Raw genomic sequence first — 17,614 nt, forward strand, 5'->3', positions numbered from 1 at the left:
TAGACCTTTGCACAAAGATGAATTTCAGCTGCAGGGCAGGGTCCGTAAGGGAAGGCACATTCGTTCTGGAATGGGAAGGAGAGCTTGCCCTGCTGCAGTTCATGCTGTAGCGGTTCTGAGGACTGAATGGCGGAGCTCATTCTCCCAGGCTGTCAGTCCAGCTCCTTCCACCAGCATGAAGATGTTTAAAGAAAATGTAAAAGAAAAGTGGATAAAAGAAAAACATTGCAAGGACCCTGGCTTGCACGCTGTTTCCAAATCTCTATATCCAAGAGCACTAGGCAGATGGCTGTGATATATGCTGGCATGAAATATGTATGGACAGGATCATAAGGAATCTTTTGACATAACACCTCAAAACAAATTTCCATTCCTTCCCGCCGTGACTTCACCTCTTCTCACCCCAACTTTCATCCTTGGCAGCTGGCCCAATTTCTTCTGCAGCTGCTGTCAGCTCTTCAAAGACGGAGGTGAAGCAACTTCATCTGAAGTGTTTGGGGAGGGAGCTTCAGAATCTCCTCTGCAGAGGGCAGAGACAAAATCTCAGTGCCAGCAAAAACTAAAGAGCTTTAATGCTCTATGTGCTTCAGCCTAAACAGAAAAACACCTGAAAACTATGAAGGAGACCCACGTGCAGAGAGAGGCACCTTCAGGGATAATCACAGAATCATAGAACTGGAAGGGACCTCGAGAGGTCATCTAGTCCAGTCCCCTGCACTCAAGGCAGGACTAAGTGTTCTTAAAATCCTATTAGTTCAGGTGTTTGTCCAACCTGCTCTTAAAAATCCCCAATGATGAAGATTCCACAACCTCCCAAGGCAATTTATTCCATCGCTTAACCACTCTGACAGTTAGGAAGTTTTTCCTAATGTCCAACCTAAACCGCTCTTGCTGCAATTTAAGCCCATTGCTTTTTGTCCTATCCTCAGAGATTAAGAAGAACTATTCTTCTCCCTCCTCCTTGTAACAACCTCTTATGTGCTTGAAAACTATTATCATGTCCCCTCTCAGTCTTCTCTTCTCCAGACTAAACAAACCCAATTTTTTCAATCTTCCCTCATAGGTCATGTTTTCTAGACCTTTATTCATTTTTGTTGCTTTTCTCTGGACTTTCTCCAATTTGTCCACATCTTTCCTGAAATGGGGTACCCAGAACTGGACACAATACTGCAGTTGAGGCCTAATCAGTGCAGAGTAGAGCGGAAGAATTACTTCTCATGTCTTGCTTATAATACTCCTGCGAATACCTCCTAGAATGATGTTTGCTTTTTTTGCAACAGTGTTACACTGTTGACTCATAGTTATCTTGTGATCCACTATGACCCCCAGATCCCTTTATGTAGGACTGCTTCCTAGGCAGTCATTTCCCATTTTTATGTGTGCAGCTGATTGTTCCTTCCTAAGTGGAGTACTTTGCATTTGTCCTTATTGAATTTCATCCTATTTACTTCAGACAATTTCTCCAGTTTGTTCAGATCCTTTTTAATTTTAATCCTATCCTCAAAAGCACTCGCAACCCCTTTCAGCTTGATATCGTCTTCAAACTTTATAAGTGTACTCTCTATGCCATTATCTAAATCATTGATGACGATATTGGACAGAACTGGACCCAGAACTGATCTCCGTGGGACCCCACTCATTATGCCCTTCCAGCATGACTGTGAACCACTGATAACTACTCACTGGGAATGATTTTCCAACCAGTTATGCACCCACCTTATATTAGCTGTATCTAGGTTGTATTTCCCTTGTTTGTTTATGAGAAGGTCATGCGAGACAGTATCAAAAGCCTTACTAAAGTCAAGACATACCACATCTACTGCTTCCCCCCATCCACAAGGCTTGTTACTCTGTCACAGAAAGCTATCAGGTTGGTTTGACATGATTTGTTCTTGACAAATCCATGCTGACTGTTACTTATCACCTTATTATCGTCTACGTGTTTGCAAATTGATTTCTTAATTATTTGCTCCATTATCTTTCCGGGTACAGAAGTTAAGCTGACTGGTCTATAATTCCCCGGGTTGTCTTTATTTCCCTTTTTATAGATGGGGACTATATTTGCCCTTTTCCAGTCTTCTGAAATGTCTCCCGTCTTCCATAACTTTTCAAAGATAATCGCTAATGGCTCAGATATCTCCTCAGTCAGCTCTTTGAGTATTCTAGGATGCATTTCCTCAGGCCCTGGTGATTTGAAGACATCTAACTTGTCTAAGTAATTTTTGACTTGTACTTTCCCTATTTTAGACTCTGATCCTACCTCATGCTGAGCCGTAGCAAGGAGCAGGATAGTCATGGAAAAGAAACATCTCAGGGCATAGACCGGGATACCACGGAAGGGGTGGTTCTCTTCCAAGCTCTACCCATTGCCCAAGCTCCACCCCCAACCTTGTCCCGGCCCCTTTCCCTCCCTGAATGGTCATATCCTATGCTGCCCCTCCTCTGTTTCCACCCCATCTCTCTCTACGGGGGGGATGAAGTGAGGAGAGAGAGGCAGTGGAGGGAAGGAAGGAGAGAGGGAGTGGCCAGTGTCACCACACTGGGTGAAGAGGGAAAATGGCAGCCAGCTCAAAGAAGTGGGTATCAGACATACACTCATGAGTAGCCTCAATTTGAGCTCTGTTTTTTGCATACAGGAATGCAGAAACTGGTTAGGAGAAAAAAAGAACCAACATGAACCTTTGCCCAGAACTCAACCCCAATTTTGAAAAAATTCCATTAACTCCCCGTTCTCCCAATTCATTTTAATTTTTTGCTGGACCTCTGCTCTTGGATTATGGCCAGTCAGTGGAAGCGCCAATAAACACCACTCTGGCAGATACAACTTTAACCCCATACTGCAAGTGTCTTTGGGGAAGGGGACAGCAAGGAGCCCATTTCTGTGTGATATGCACTAAGAAGCTTCAAAAATCCAGAGAGCTTTCTCTCTTTGCCTAGTGAAAACTGACTGCTCCAAGATTTGTGGGAAAGGAAATCATGTTGGAATTTAATCCTGCTTTGTGTATGTGCACGCACATATAAATCCTTTGTAAATAATAAATAAAGGAGTGGGAGGGATGATCTCAATTCTTGCCTCCACAAAGCGTTGGAAATTTGCAGCATCCTTCCTAATTACCACTCCATTTCCAATGCGTTTGGCCACAGAAACTGCTGACTTGAATTGTGCAGCATCTCTTTCTCATTCTCTCTTTCCCTCTTACTGAGCCACTTTATTGGATCACATAGCTCAGAAGCACGATTTGAAGTTTCAAAAGGAACACTGCAGTGAATAAGATAATCAACACCAACCAATTGGCCGCTGCTACTCTCAGCGGAATTCACACCCCTCGTGCCAGCCAAATGAAGCAGAGTTCGGCTAATGCCTTTGGGTCAAGCTTTGAAATACCTAACGTGGGATGTATGGCAGAAGAGCGGGTAGGGAGGGTTATCCTGTCTCATGCAATCTCGCCTAAGTGTTTTTACATCAAGGGAGGACTTGTTAGGAGTAATGTTGGGTGCCAAGTGCCAAAAGCAATAATCGCCAGCACTGCGGTGATTTGGCCCACTTGAGACGCTGTATTTGTATGGATGAGGAGGCCATATTTAACAAAGACACACCAACCACGTGGGAAAGAGCCTCTTTTGTCACTTGGTGTAGGCGGGTTAGAGCAGGGTGACTCCAGAGACCTGGGTTCTGGTCCCAGCCCTGCTGCTATGAACCCCTGGCTCAGACAGGCTAAGGCAGGGGTGGGCCACATCTGGGTACGGAAATTGTATGGCGGGGCCATGAATGCTCATGAAATTGGGGGTTGGGGTGTAGGAGGGCGCTCCGGGCTGGGGCAGGGGGTTGGGATGTGGGAGGGGCATGGGATGAGGGATTTGGGGTGCAGGAGGGGGCTGCAGGCTGGGGGTGGAGCAGAGGGGTTTGGAGAATGGGAGGGGGCTCCAGGCTGAGGCAGGGGGTTGGGTGTGAGGGGGGGTATGGGCTCTGGACTGGGGGTGCAGGTTTCAGGAAGGGGCCAGAAATGAGGTGTTCAGGGTGCAGGAAGGGGCTCTGGGCTGGGGCTGAGGTGTTTGAAGTGCGGGAGGGGGCTCTGGGCTGGGGCACAGAGGAGGGGTGAGGGCTCTGGCTGGGGGTGCGAGCTCTGGGGTGTGGCTTGGGATGAGGGGTTTGGGGTCCAGGAGGGTGCTCTGAGCTGGGACTGAGGGTTTGGAGGGCAGGAGAGGGATCAGGTCTGGGGCACGGGGTTGGGGCGTGGGAGGAGGCTCAGGGTACAGGCCCTGAGCGCTTACCTCAAGCAGCTCCTGGAAGCAGTGGCATGTCCCGCCTCTGGCTCCTATGCAGTGCTCTGCACGCTGCCCCATCCACAGGCACCACCCCTGCAGCTCCCATTGGCTGTGGTTCCTGGACAATGGGAGCTGCAGAGCTGGCAATTGGGGTGGGGTCAGCCTAGGAGCCGGAAGAGGGACATGCCGCTGCTTCTGGTAGCCACACTGAGCAGGGCAAGCCCTGGACCCTGCTCCCCAGCTGGGATTAAAGGGCTGGATTAAAAGGTCTGATGGGCCAGATGTGGCCCATGGGCCATAGTTTGCCCATCCCTGTACTAAATAATTCCTTCCCTGAAGAGCTTGTAGTCTAGACAAGACAGACTAAGGATTGGAGGGGAAACAGAGGGACAGAGACCTGGCCCAGTATCCTGCCTTTATTGCTGCAGCTGGCAGAATAGCATGGACTGTCTACGATCTGTCTATTGTACATACACAACCACCATCACCATAGTATCTGAGCACCTTGCAATCGAAAATGTACTTATCACAACGACCCGTGTTACTGAGGAGGAATGAACAATAATAGTACTGCCCTGTTGGGGAACTGAGGCACAGAGAGGCAAGTGACTGGCCCAGTGTCCCACAGGGAGTCTGTGTCAGAGCAGAGAATTGAACCTGTCTCTCCAAGTCCCACGTTAACCCCCTAATCACTGGACCATCCTCCTGCTCTGAAATGCTAAACTCTGCAAGGACTGACTATTTTTTTGCTTGGTAAAAGTTTTCATGTCCCAATCCCATTGGTCTCTAAATGATACGGTATTAAAAAAAATAGTTACCCAGTGTCATAGGTGAACAGAGGGCAGCCTATGGAGTAGTGACGAAGTATCCGGTATTGATATTTGAAATTTGGGCTTCCAAACTGGTCACTACGTTTTCGCATAGACTCAATAACACTTTGGCGAAGGCCCTGATTCAGTAAAGCACTTAAGCGTGTGCTTAATTTTAAGCACATGTGTAAATCATATTGACATCTATGGGATTTAAGCATGTGTTTAAGTGACTTGCTACATAGAGATAGGTTTTCTAGTCTATTTTATATAGGTTCTCGCCACCATAGTATGTGAGTGCCCGCTTCAGCGGCGAATGAATCCGCTCTCAACTCCTCTATTACTCATTGGCATGTGACTAACGCATGCTATGCAATACATGGGAGGGTGGATGGGGTGACCCTCAGCCCTGGTTGATCCAATATCCATATTGGACCAAATGGCTCAGTCCATCTCAACAGCTTGGTCAATTCACAGATCATGGACTCAGACAGACATGGTCCAGTAAAAACAAGCCCCTAGCTTTTGTGAAATATTTATCCTTTCCCGTTCCAGTATCTAACTAGGTCTGATTATAACAGGTGTCACCTCAATTATAAATAAACACACTTGACATTTTTAACATGTAAAACAGGTACAGTCACCTGTCACATTGTGTAAACAAATCAATCCATCCAGTGGCGACACGTGGGAGGCACACAAAGGGTCAAGTGACCCTCCAGCAGGGCCAAGTGCCCCCAGCAGCCGGCTGGGGTGGGGAGAGGAAGGGATGGGGCCAGAGCCAGAAGCGAAGAGGCAGGGCCAGAGCCTTTCCTCTTCCAGCCACGTGGCCTGGGATGCTGCCCGCTGCAGCTGACTGGGAGAGCGCCTGGCTGCGGCAGCAGCAGGCTGCCCCCGACCCCGGCTCAGCTTCTGGAGACGGTGGCCAAGCGAGCCGGAGATCCCCCAGCCCCTCTGGCATGCTCAGAGTCGGTTCCTGTCCCCAGAAGCTGCCACCGCTCTCTGTCCAGGCTCAGCTTCTGGGGACAGGAACCGACTCTGAGCATGCCAGGGAGGGCGGAGGGGCTCCGACTCGCTCAGTTGCTGTCCCAGAAGCCAAACCCAGGCGGGAGGCAGCCCACTGCCGCCGCAGCCAGGCACTCTCCCAGGCAGCTATCCATCCATCCATCCATCCATCCAATATCTTTGGAACTCCCCATTCTCTGCAACATAAAGAATCTTTTTCTCCCTCTCTCACACACATATCTATATTCCTTCACTGTGGCGCTCCAAGGGGAGCAATCACTCTCTCTTTATAATGATCTCCCGTTGTGAGCCGTGATAGGCAATGTAATAATACTTTTTATTGGGTCAATAGATCAGTTAGGAAACAGAAGCTATTCCTTTCTTCAGGTGATGGCCAAGAAGTGACCTATGTGAGTCGGGATGCCTGTATATTATAGCTGTTATGCTGGCCCAAGAGGAGGTATGGTATACTTACCTCACTTAGTTTGCTCTCTATTCTTTATTGCATTTCCTGTATTGTAAACAGCCCTCATAAAACATCTTTCTGAAGGGCTCTCCACTGAGTAGTAAATATTGTCCCTGTTCCACCAGCTTAGATAGACATCAATCAGCTGCAGGCAGCCTCCTGGGATTGTCATTTGTATCATTCAAGGATAGGCTTTGGACAGCCAGGTGATAGCAGCAAGATTGCAGAATTTCTGCTAGGAAGTAACCCTCCTAAAGATTACCCCAGGAGCGTGGGGTAAACCACTGTGACTTAGTAAATAGGAAGGTTTCATCTCCGATTCTCAGCAGGGTTTCTTTAAACTATCCATGAAAAAAAAAGGTGTCTCTGAAATCAGACATCTGGCTGGCCCGGGTGTAAGAGCTACAATGTTTCAAGGTGTTTTGCGCTCTCACACCCGTGGACATCAGGACCTAACTTAATTGCACCTCAAGCCACAGACCACCAAAGTCAACAGGAGCTTCTCCATTGACTTCACAGGACATAGGACTGGAAGGGACCTCCTGCGTCATAAAATCCAGTCTCCTGCTATCACAGGCAACCACATCATACAAGCATGTTCCTAAATCTATCTAGCTCCATCTTAAAACTAGTTAGGTTTCTTGCCTCACTCCTCCGATGGTTAAAAACCTAATTTCCAGCCTCAATTTAGTTATGGCTAGTTTATACCCATTTGTTCTTGTGCCAGTGTAACGCCAACAGATGCAGGTCGTCAGCAGGTGGGATCGAACCTGGGACCTCTGGAGTTAAATGCATGAACCTCTACTGCATGAGCTAAAATCCATATGGCTGGTAGCTAAGGCTGTAGAGCAGACTCATTAATCTCTAAGTTGTCTCAGTGCCACTAGATGGGACAGAACACTGGAGGTGTGTGGGTTACACCAGCATTGTCCTTCAGTTTAAATAGCTTTTAACCCTCCCTTGTGTTTACCCCCTGGATGTATTTATAGAAAGCAATCATATCCCCGCTCAACCTTCGTTTTCCTTGGCTAAAACGAGCCACGCTCTTTTAATCTCCTCTCGTAAAATAGGCCCTCCAGTCTCCTGATCATTCTAGTTGCCACCTACTCCAGTTTGAATTCATCTTTCTTGAACATGGGTGACCAGAATTGCATGCATTATTCCAGATGAGGTCTTCACAGTGCCTGGTATAATGGCACTGATACTTCCCGATCTCCACTAGAAATAGCTCACCTGATACCTCCTAGGATTGCATTTGCCTTTTTCAGAGCTGCAGCACATTGGTGGCGCATAGTCATCTTGTGATTGAGTAAGCTGTGGATCAGGCCCCTGGTAAAGTAGGTACCAAGGGGAGTGGTTGGCATTTTTCATTCCAGTTCCTTCTGCCAGGTGATCATAGGAAATCTCCTCCACACCTCCGCTCCAACAGCTGGTGCCCTTCTAGGCAGATGAATGAGTTCTCCGGTGTGAATCCTCAGCACCTTTTCTGGGCTGATTTTGGTCAGAACTAGAAGTGGCAGAGGGATACTTCACAGCAATTTTTCCTTCCTCCGGGTAGTACTTTGCAGTTGTCTTTACTGAATTTCATCCTGTTGATTTCAGACCAATTCTCTAATTTGTCAAGGTCATTTTGAATTCTAATCCTGTCCTCCAAAGGGCTAGCAATCCCTCCCAGCTTGGTGTCATCCACAAACTTAATAGGCATACTCTCCGCTGTATTATCCAAGTCATTAATGAAAGTATTGAACAGTACCAAACCCAGGACAGACCCCCTACAAGGCTGTGATAGATATGTCCCCTCCCTCCATGAACCATTGATAACCACTCTTTGAGTGTGATCTTTCAACCAGTTATGCACCCACCTTTCAGTCATTTCATCTAGACCATATTTCCCTAGTTTGCTTTTGAAAATATCATGTGGGACTGTGTCAAAAGCCTTACTAAAATCAAGATATATCATGTCTACAGCTTCCCCCCATCCACTAAGGCAGTAACCCCGTCAAAGAAGGAAATTAAGTTGGTTTAGCGTGATTTGTTCTTGACAAATCCATGCTGTCATTATGTGTCCTAGCTGTTCTGATTTTGTCCCTACATGATTTTGTCTTCCTCCTTCACCCAAATTGCCTTCAATCTTCAGATTTGCAGCTAATTCCTCCCTGTTGGTCAGAATCAAGTCTGAAATGGCTCTCCCCGCTCCTCCCCCGGCGACTTCCTCCACCTTCTGAAACAAGAAGTTGTCCCCAAGACACTTCAAGAACTTTCTGGGCATTTTGTGGTTTTTTGTATTATTTTTTCCTCCGTGCTCATTCACATCTGTCATTTAGCCTTATCCAGTATGAGGCTTTGAACCTGACCAAGTGAATAAATTCTTGATGTACAATGCAACGTCCTCCCTCTTCCCCGTCTGTCCTTCCTGAACAAGCTACACCCTCTACACCAATATTCCCGTCATGAGATTTATCCCACCAAGTCTCTGTGATGCCAATGAAGTCACACTTTAACATATGGACCAAATGGCTTCTTTTTGTTTATTCCCCTGACTCCTTGTGCTTGTGTATAGACATTTAAAATGTTGAGCAGATTCTCCCACTGTTTTCCCTCTTGTTGCTCCTATGACCCTGTTGTAAATTTCCATATTCTCCCTTTCCCTCCCTCAAGCATTTAGCCCTCTTTTAAAGGTCTCCTTTTTTAATACCTACCTGTGGCCTTTTGTCACCTGCCACCGTTGAAGCTAGTTTAATGCTCTCCTCACTAGATTGGTGAGTTGATGTGAAAAGATGCTGTTCCCCTCCTTCTTGAGGCAGATCCCATCTCTCCCCAGAGTAACTGCATGTGAAGATAACCATTTAATTGTGAAAAGAAAAGGAGTACCTGTGGCACCTTAGAGACTAACCAATTTATTTGAGCATGAGCTTTCGTGAGCTACAGCTCACTTCATCGAATGCATATTGTGGAATTGTGACCATTATGGGATCAACTTTTGGCTGCTCACCTTTGGCAGAGTCCTGAGCAAGTCATCCATTTAGTAGAGCCAGCATAGAGTAAAGAGGATGGGAGTGCTTTGGTTGTTGTTTAAACTGCATATGACGGACATCAAAAGGTTTTCAGTGAGAGTTGCATTTTAACTGCATTAGCTGCCAACTCCGTCAGGTGAGCCCTGTGGACTATGATTGATTGATGCATAGCAATTCCCTTCACCTTACAGTTACCTATCTATAATAAGGGATGGCTATCAGAGGCACCTGAAGATAACCTATAACAGCAGCAGACATGTTGGCAATAGCAACACATCCAGGCTTCGGAGTGAATTAAACCTGAGAACTCAGAAGCTAAATCCTCTCCAGTTGGACAGGAGACAAGAGAATTCAGGCTGGATAATGTATTCACAGGCTGTCCTTCGCAATTTGGCTTCCAGCCTGGTGACCGATAATAGGTGCCATCTCAGAAGCAAATGCAACACATGCTTCCACCGGTAGTTCTCATTGATGGCACGGCTGGCTTCTTGGCCAGCTGGACAGGACTCTGGTTGCAATGTATCCCAAAGCAAGCTCAGCTGTTTACACTTTGATTCCAAGCCCAGTAAAATCCAGGCAAAAGATTTGGCCTAGGGATTACCGCTTGGTCATGGCTGCTCGGGGACAGGCAATCAATGCCAAATTCAGATTTGTTTAAAACAGAGTTCAAAGCCTCATACTGGATAAGGCTAAGTGACAGATGTGAATGAGCACAGAGAAGGGTGTCAAAAGTTTCTGCAAGAGTGATTAGGTAATATTTGTAGCCAAAGGATGGTCTGGTGGATAAAACACAGGTCCTGGTACTTGGGGATCTGGGCTTTGTGACCCTGCAGTGAGTCTTTCATCCTCTTTATCTGTATAATGGGGATAATATGTACCTACCTCACAGGGCAGTGAGAGGCTTAATTCATTAGCATTTTTACTGTGCTTTGAAGTCCTCTAATGGAAGGAGCTATGCACTCTTGAGGTATAATACTTACAGCATAAGTAAGTCAACATATGGACCAATAGGCTGTTGTTATAGGTTATTGTCAGGTGCCTCTAATAGCCATAAGTCCAGGGCTGAAATTCTCACCTCCTTTCCAGCCAGGTTAAAGGGCCAAAGCAGAGTAAAGGGGCCCCCCCAAAGGCCCCATTTCTGGCAGGAAGAGCATCCCCCGGTGCAGGCACTGCAGAAAAAAGTCATGATATAGAGGCATGGCTGGGGGTGGTGCTAGTGGAAAGAAGGTGGAAGGCCACAGCATGCAGCACTGCAAAGGTCCTGGGCGGTGCTGCACCCGATCGGGCAAACTAGGGAAACTGGACTTCTACATAGAGTGCTTCCGCCGACGTGCACGGGCTAAAATTGTGGAAAAGCAGCATCACTTACCCCATAACCTCAGCCATGGTGCCACAAGTACTCCTTTTCTTTTTTTAGAAACAACTCTGACATCATAATCAAAAAGGCTGACAAAGGAGGTGCTGTTGTCATCATGAATAGGTTGGAATATGAACAAGAGGCTGCTCGGCAGCTCTCCAACACAAGTTTCTACAAGCCATTACCCTATGATCCCACTGAGAGTTACCAAAAGCAACTACAGCATTTGCTCAAGAAACTTCCTGAAAAAGCACAAGATCAAATCCGCACAGACACACCCCTGGAACCCCGACCTGGGATATTCTATCTACTACCCAAGATCCATAAACCTGGAAATCCTGGGCGCCCCATCATCTCAGGCATTGGCACCCTGACAGCAGGATTGTCTGGCTATGTAGACTCCCTCCTCAGGCCCTACGCTACCAGCACTCCCAGCTACCTTCGAGACACCACTGACTTCCTGAGGAAACTACAATCCATCGGTGATCTTCCTGATAACGCCATCCTGGCCACTATGGATGTAGAAGCCCTCTACACCAACATTCCACACAAAGATGGACTACAAGCCGTCAAGAACACTATCCCCAATAATGTCACGGCTAACCTGGTGGCTGAACTTTGTGACTTTGTCCTTACCCATAACTATTTTACATTTGGGGACAATGTATACCTTCAGATCAGCGGCACTGCTATGGGTACCCGCATGGCCCCACAGTATGCCAACATTTTTATGGCTGATTTAGAACAACGCTTCCTCAGCTCTCGTCCCCTAAAGCCCCTACTCTACTTGCGCTATATTGATGACATCTTCATCATCTGGACCCATGGAAAAGAAGCCCTTGAGGAATTCCACCATGATTTCAACAACTTCCATCCCACCATCAACCTCAGCCTGGTCCAGTCCACACAAGAGATCCACTTCCTGGACACTACAGTGCTAATAAACAATGGTCACATAAACACCACCCTATACCGGAAACCTACTGACCACTATTCCTACCTACATGCCTCCAGCTTTCACCCTGACCACACCACACGATCCATCGTCTACAGCCAAGCTTTGCGATACAACCGCATTTGCTCCAACCCCTCAGACAGAGACAAACACCTACAAGATCTCTGTCAAGCTTTCATACAACTACAGTACCCACCTGCGGAAGTGAAGAAACAGATTGATAGAGCCAGAAGAGTTCCCAGAAGTTACCTACTACAGGACAGGCCTAACAAAGAAAATAACAGAACACCACTAGCCGTCACCTTCAGCCCCCAACTAAAACCCCTCCAACGCATTATTAAGGATCTACAACCTATCCTAAAGGATGACCCAACACTCTCACAAATCTTGGGAGACAGGCCAGTCCTTGCCTACAGACAGCCCCGCAACCTGAAGCAAATACTCACCAACAACCACATACCACACAACAGAACCACTAACCCAGGAACCTATCCTTGCAACAAAGCCCGCTGCCAACTGTGCCCACATATCTATTCAGGGGACACCATCACAGGGCCTAATAACATCAGCCACACTATCAGAGGCTCGTTCACCTGCACATCCACCAATGTGATATATGCCATCATGTGCCAGCAATGTCCCTCTGCCATTTTCATTGGTCAAACTGGACAGTCTCTACGTAAAAGAATAAATGGACACAAATCAGATGTCAAGAATTATAACATTCATAAACCAGTCGGAGAACACTTCAATCTCTCTGGTCACGCAATCACAGACATGAAGGTCGCTATCTTAAAACAAAAAAACTTCAAATCCAGACTCCAGCGAGAAACTGCTGAATTGGAATTCATTTGCAAATTGGATACTATTAATTTAGGCTTAAATAGAGACTGGGAGTGGCTAAGTCATTATGCAAGGTAGCCTATTTCCCCTTGTTTTTTCCTACCCCCCCCCCCCCAGACGTTCTGGTTAAACTTGGATTTAAACTTGGAGAGTGGTCAGTTTGGATGAGCTATTGCCAGCAGGAGAGTGAGTTTGCGTGTGTGTGTGTGTCCCCTGGAAAAAAAAGGGGGGGGGGAGGAAGCCTGGATTTGTGCTGGACATGGCCCACCTCGATTACCATGCACATTGTAGGGAGAGTGGTCACTTTGGATGAGCTATTACCAGCAGGAGAGTGAGTGTGTGTGTGTATGGGGGTGGGGGGGTGAGAAAACCTGGATTTGTGCTGGAAATGGCCCACCTTGATTATCATGCACATTGTAGGGAGAGTGGAAATGGCCCACCTTGATTATCATGCACATTGTAGGGAGAGTGGTCACTTTGGATGAGCTATTACCAGCAGGATAGTGAGTTTGTGTGTGTGTTTTTTGGAGGGGGGTGAGGGGGTGAGAGAACCTGGATTTGTGCAGGAAATGGCCCACCTTGATTATCACATTGTGTAGAGAGTTGTCACTTTGGATGGGCTATTACCAGCAGGAGAGTGAGTTTGTGTGGGGGGGGGTAGAGGGTGAGAAAACCTGGATTTGTGCTGGAAATGGCCCAACTTGATGATCACTTTAGATAAGCTATTACCAGCAGGACAGTGGGGTGGGAGGAGGTATTGTTTTATGATCTCCGTGTGTATATAAAGTCTGCTGCAGTTTCCACGGTATGCATCCGATGAAGTGAGCTGTAGCTCACGAAAGCTCATGCTCAAATAAATTGGTTATTCTCTAAGGTGCCACAAGTACTCCTTTTCTTTTCGCTATCACTTCAGCTTCACAATGTTATTGTAGCTACGTGGATCCCAGTATATTAGAGAGACAGGGTGGGTAAGGGCACGTCTTTTATTGGACCCACTTCTGTTGGTGAGAGATCAGTTACAACATGGGCACTTGGACACTTTTATCATTATTACTATTTGTATTCCCTAGAGGCGCGAGCTAAGGTCATGGTTCCATTGTGCTAGGCACTGCACAGACTAATAAGAGACCGTCCGTGCCTCAAGGAACTCACAGTCTACATGTGAAAGACAGCCAGAGGGTGGGAGAGACAGAGTATTCATTATCCCTGTTTGACAGATGGGGAAGTGAGACTAACAGGGCACAGACTCTCAACAGCAGCACCTCCTGCTGGCTGGTTTGGGAATTAGCTCTTTCAGCAGTGCGCCTTCGCTACTGGTGTTTCACCCACCGTTATTCTCTCGGTCTCCACCGTCCTCACAGTCGGACCCATGTCACTTCCAGACCTTGGCATCTGCTTCTGGACACTGCCCTCCGGCTGTGCCCGCTCCGCTGGCTCTCCCCCGCTTCCGGGGGACCGGCAGCTTCTGGTTCTACCACTTGCCTCAGTGGCTCATTGCAGTCCTCAGTCTTGCCCCTTCCTCCCAGGGCAAACTGCAGTCTGCCTTAGCCACTCTCATCACTGGCAAGTGAGGGGGGAAAAGGGGAAGTCAGGCCCACGCACTACTCTAGGCCCTGACCCAGGGACCCTCTAGCGGCAGCCACTTAGTGCCCTCCTCCAACTCTCCTTTACTGCCTACTTCTCTGGGCCACTTCCCCATAGCCCCAGCACCTTCTCTGCCCCTTTGTGTCAGGGCCCTAGTCTGGCAGTCATCAGCTCAGAGCCCGAGCCCATTCTTCTCCCTTTGCCCTCCAGGGAGAGACTCTGCTCCTCGCTACCCTGCAGCCTTCTTATAGGGCCCAGCATGGCCCTGATTGGCTGCTTTCAAGCTTCCATTTGATTGGTTTCCAATAAGCCCTTCCAGGATTGGCTGGGGCTCTTTGTAGCCTCTCTGGCTTGCTCTAACCCCTTCCATGCTAGAGTGGGGCAGCTGCCCCGCTACAGAGACAGAGAGACTAATCAGCTTGCCCAAGGTCACGCACAGAGTCTGTGGCAGAGCTGAGAGTAGAATCCATAATTCCCAGTCTAACAAGAGCTATCTTCCTCTCATCTGCCCTGATTTCCTTGTCTTCTGAGCAAATGAAGCAGCATAAACACTGTACATGCAAGCAACAACAAAAATAACCTAGGTCCACTAGCCTTGTATTAATAGCTGCGTTCATCTTAGCTTATGAACTCTGATGCATTAGAACTCTCCAGCCAAAGGGCATCAGCCCTAGCAGTGAGGCACTTCACTGGCACTTTTTTGCCCAGGCTTGTGTTTCATTACAGTTGGCAGGAAAGCGCCTGCTGGTTTTATTCAGCCGATCCTGTTGCACTTTACTTAGCTGCAAACATTGCTGGGGTTTTTTTTTTGGTAACCTAGTTTCCACTCTAAAATTACAGAGCTTGTTCCTCCAGGGACGAGGAGAGCGATGCCCTGGTGAGCTGGCTCATTCCACTCAGCACACTCGCCTCCCCACGCCGTTACCATTTGCCCAGGGGACGGGTGCAGGTGGAAGGGATGCGAAGAAGAATGCATTAGTTATTTGCTGCACCTCCCTGTTCTCTTGCTGCTCCTGGTTTTTTCTCTTGAGGGCATGATTAACAGCAGGACCTGGTGATTCCACTGGAGTGAAAAACAGTGGCATACTCTGCTCTGTTAAGGCAGCTGTAACTCAGCTAATCTCTACCAGTTCTACCCTCCTGGCTCCATGTGTTTCTTTTTCCCTCAAGCAACTCATCATTGCCCTGCTGTGACCTGCCTGACCCCATCTGTACTCTGAAACTGACTTTGATGCTCAGCAGCCGCCCAGATTCCTGGTCTGTAAATACAAGCATCTTGATGCCCATGTGTTGACATCTGACTCGGCACCTGTTCCCAGCAGACTTGATGGGTTTGTCTATTTGCCTTGCAGCCTGGAGTGACGGGATCCAACGCTGAGGAAAGGTATGTGGTACTGTTGCACTCTGTGCTGCTTAGTTCAGAGCGGATCTTTCCTGGAGTTCAGAGCCAGGAGTTTGGTCCGGCTTATTACAGGAATAAAAGACCTGCTATGAAGTTTGGACCAGGATACAGAACAGCAGCTCATGGATCTTCCAGTCCAGGTTCAGTCACCAGGGAGATGGTCCTATCCTGCTGTCTCCCTGGGCCAGAGCGTCCCAGAGGTGCAGCATCCTTCCCCCTCCATGGGGCATTTTATCTGCCTGGCAGGGGGTCTGCTGCAAGCACCAGGGAGCTGCTCCTGTGCCAGTCCCCCCCGAGCATTTTCCACACTCTGTCTGCTTTGTGTACCAGCCACTCCCCCATGGCTCTCACTGCACCCCCTTGTGCATCAGGGCATCCACTCGCCTCCTCCCTCCCTTTCCCCCACGGGTAGCCTTTCCCTGTCCTTGTTCCCACCACCTCTCTTCAGTTCCCACCAGCACTGCCTGCTCCTCTTCCCCCTCCACCCCAATCTCTTCCCTCCTCCCACCAGCACAGATCCTGATGCCACATCCACACCTGACTCTGCCTCACCTCTGGCAATGTTTGTTAGGATAGAGATATTCAGGCCTGTCTGTAAAGGCCTAGACTCGAAGAATTTAGGTGTATTCTTATCACTTAGCTAGTTATAGAGGTATAAAAGAAATAATCAAAATCACTGTCTGCCGGTGTAAGGTCCTTCCCTTACTGCGACAGTCTGAGGCCCTGTTCTTAGGTAAGGCCTTTGGCTAAGCAGCAGAGGAAGCCGTAAGCCGCGAAGCAAACGGTCAAATCCTCACATTCCAAACTAGTCACATTGAAATAAGGTGCTGTAGGGCTGTTAGGAATACAATCCTGTCCTGATAATGCCTATCGCCTCCAGAGAAAGGGAAGTGCCTAGAAAATGTAAAAGGAAACTTAGTTTGTTAGCATCCTGTCTAGCAAGAACTCACTTATCAATAGCTGAGATGTGAAATCCTCATTTCTGTGTTTGTTCTATCATTGTAGTCCCCATTTCCCCGTTGTTTGTCTGTATAATCTCTGTCTGGTTCTGTGATTGTTTCTGTCAGCTGTATAATTAATTTTGCTGGATGTAAACTAATTAAGGTGGTGGGATATAATTGGTTAAATAATCATGTTACAATATGTTAGGATTGGTTAGTTAAATTTCAGTAAAATGATTGGTTAAGGTATAGCTAAGCAGAACTCAAGTTTTACTATATAATCTGCAGTCAATCAGGAAGTGAGGGGGGGAATGGGAATGGGGGTGGGGGAATTGGAATCATGTTTTGATAAGGGGGGAAATGGGAACAGGGACACAGGTATGGCTCTGTGGTGTCAGAGCTGGGAAAGGGGACATTAAGGAAGGAAACTGGAATCATGCTTGCTGGAAGTTCACCCCAATAAACATCGAATTGTTTGCACCTTTGGATTTCGGGTATTGTCGTTCTCTGTTCATGCGAGAAGGACCAGGGAAGTAAGTGGGTGAAGGAATAAGCCCCCTAACAATGTTTACCCCAGTCCTGGCCCTCCCTCCATCCTTCTCTCTGGCTGTGGTAAATGCAATCTTGCCCCACTCATATCTATTCACAATGCTGCTGTAAACTTCATTATCTTAGCCCAGTGGTCCCCAAAACTTTTATATCGTGCCCCCTCTTACCTGTAATGTAATCTGTTTGTGCCAGCCAGGGCCGGGAGCCGAGGCTGGGGCTGGGAGCAGGGCCAGGGCTGAAAGCCAGGAGTGGGAACCATAGTTGGGAGCAGAGCCAGAGCCTGGAGCTGGGCCACAGTCAGGGGCAGAGGCCGAGCTAGGCCATGGTCAGGGGCTAAAGCTGGGACCTCGGCTGGGGGTGGGGCTGGGGTCAGAGTTGGAATGGAGCTGGAGGCAGAGAGGGGTTGCTTGGCTCTCCCTCCCT

Source organism: Eretmochelys imbricata, chromosome 1 (genome assembly GCF_965152235.1).
Source record: "Eretmochelys imbricata isolate rEreImb1 chromosome 1, rEreImb1.hap1, whole genome shotgun sequence".
In the NCBI taxonomy this organism is placed as follows: domain Eukaryota; kingdom Metazoa; phylum Chordata; order Testudines; family Cheloniidae; genus Eretmochelys; species Eretmochelys imbricata.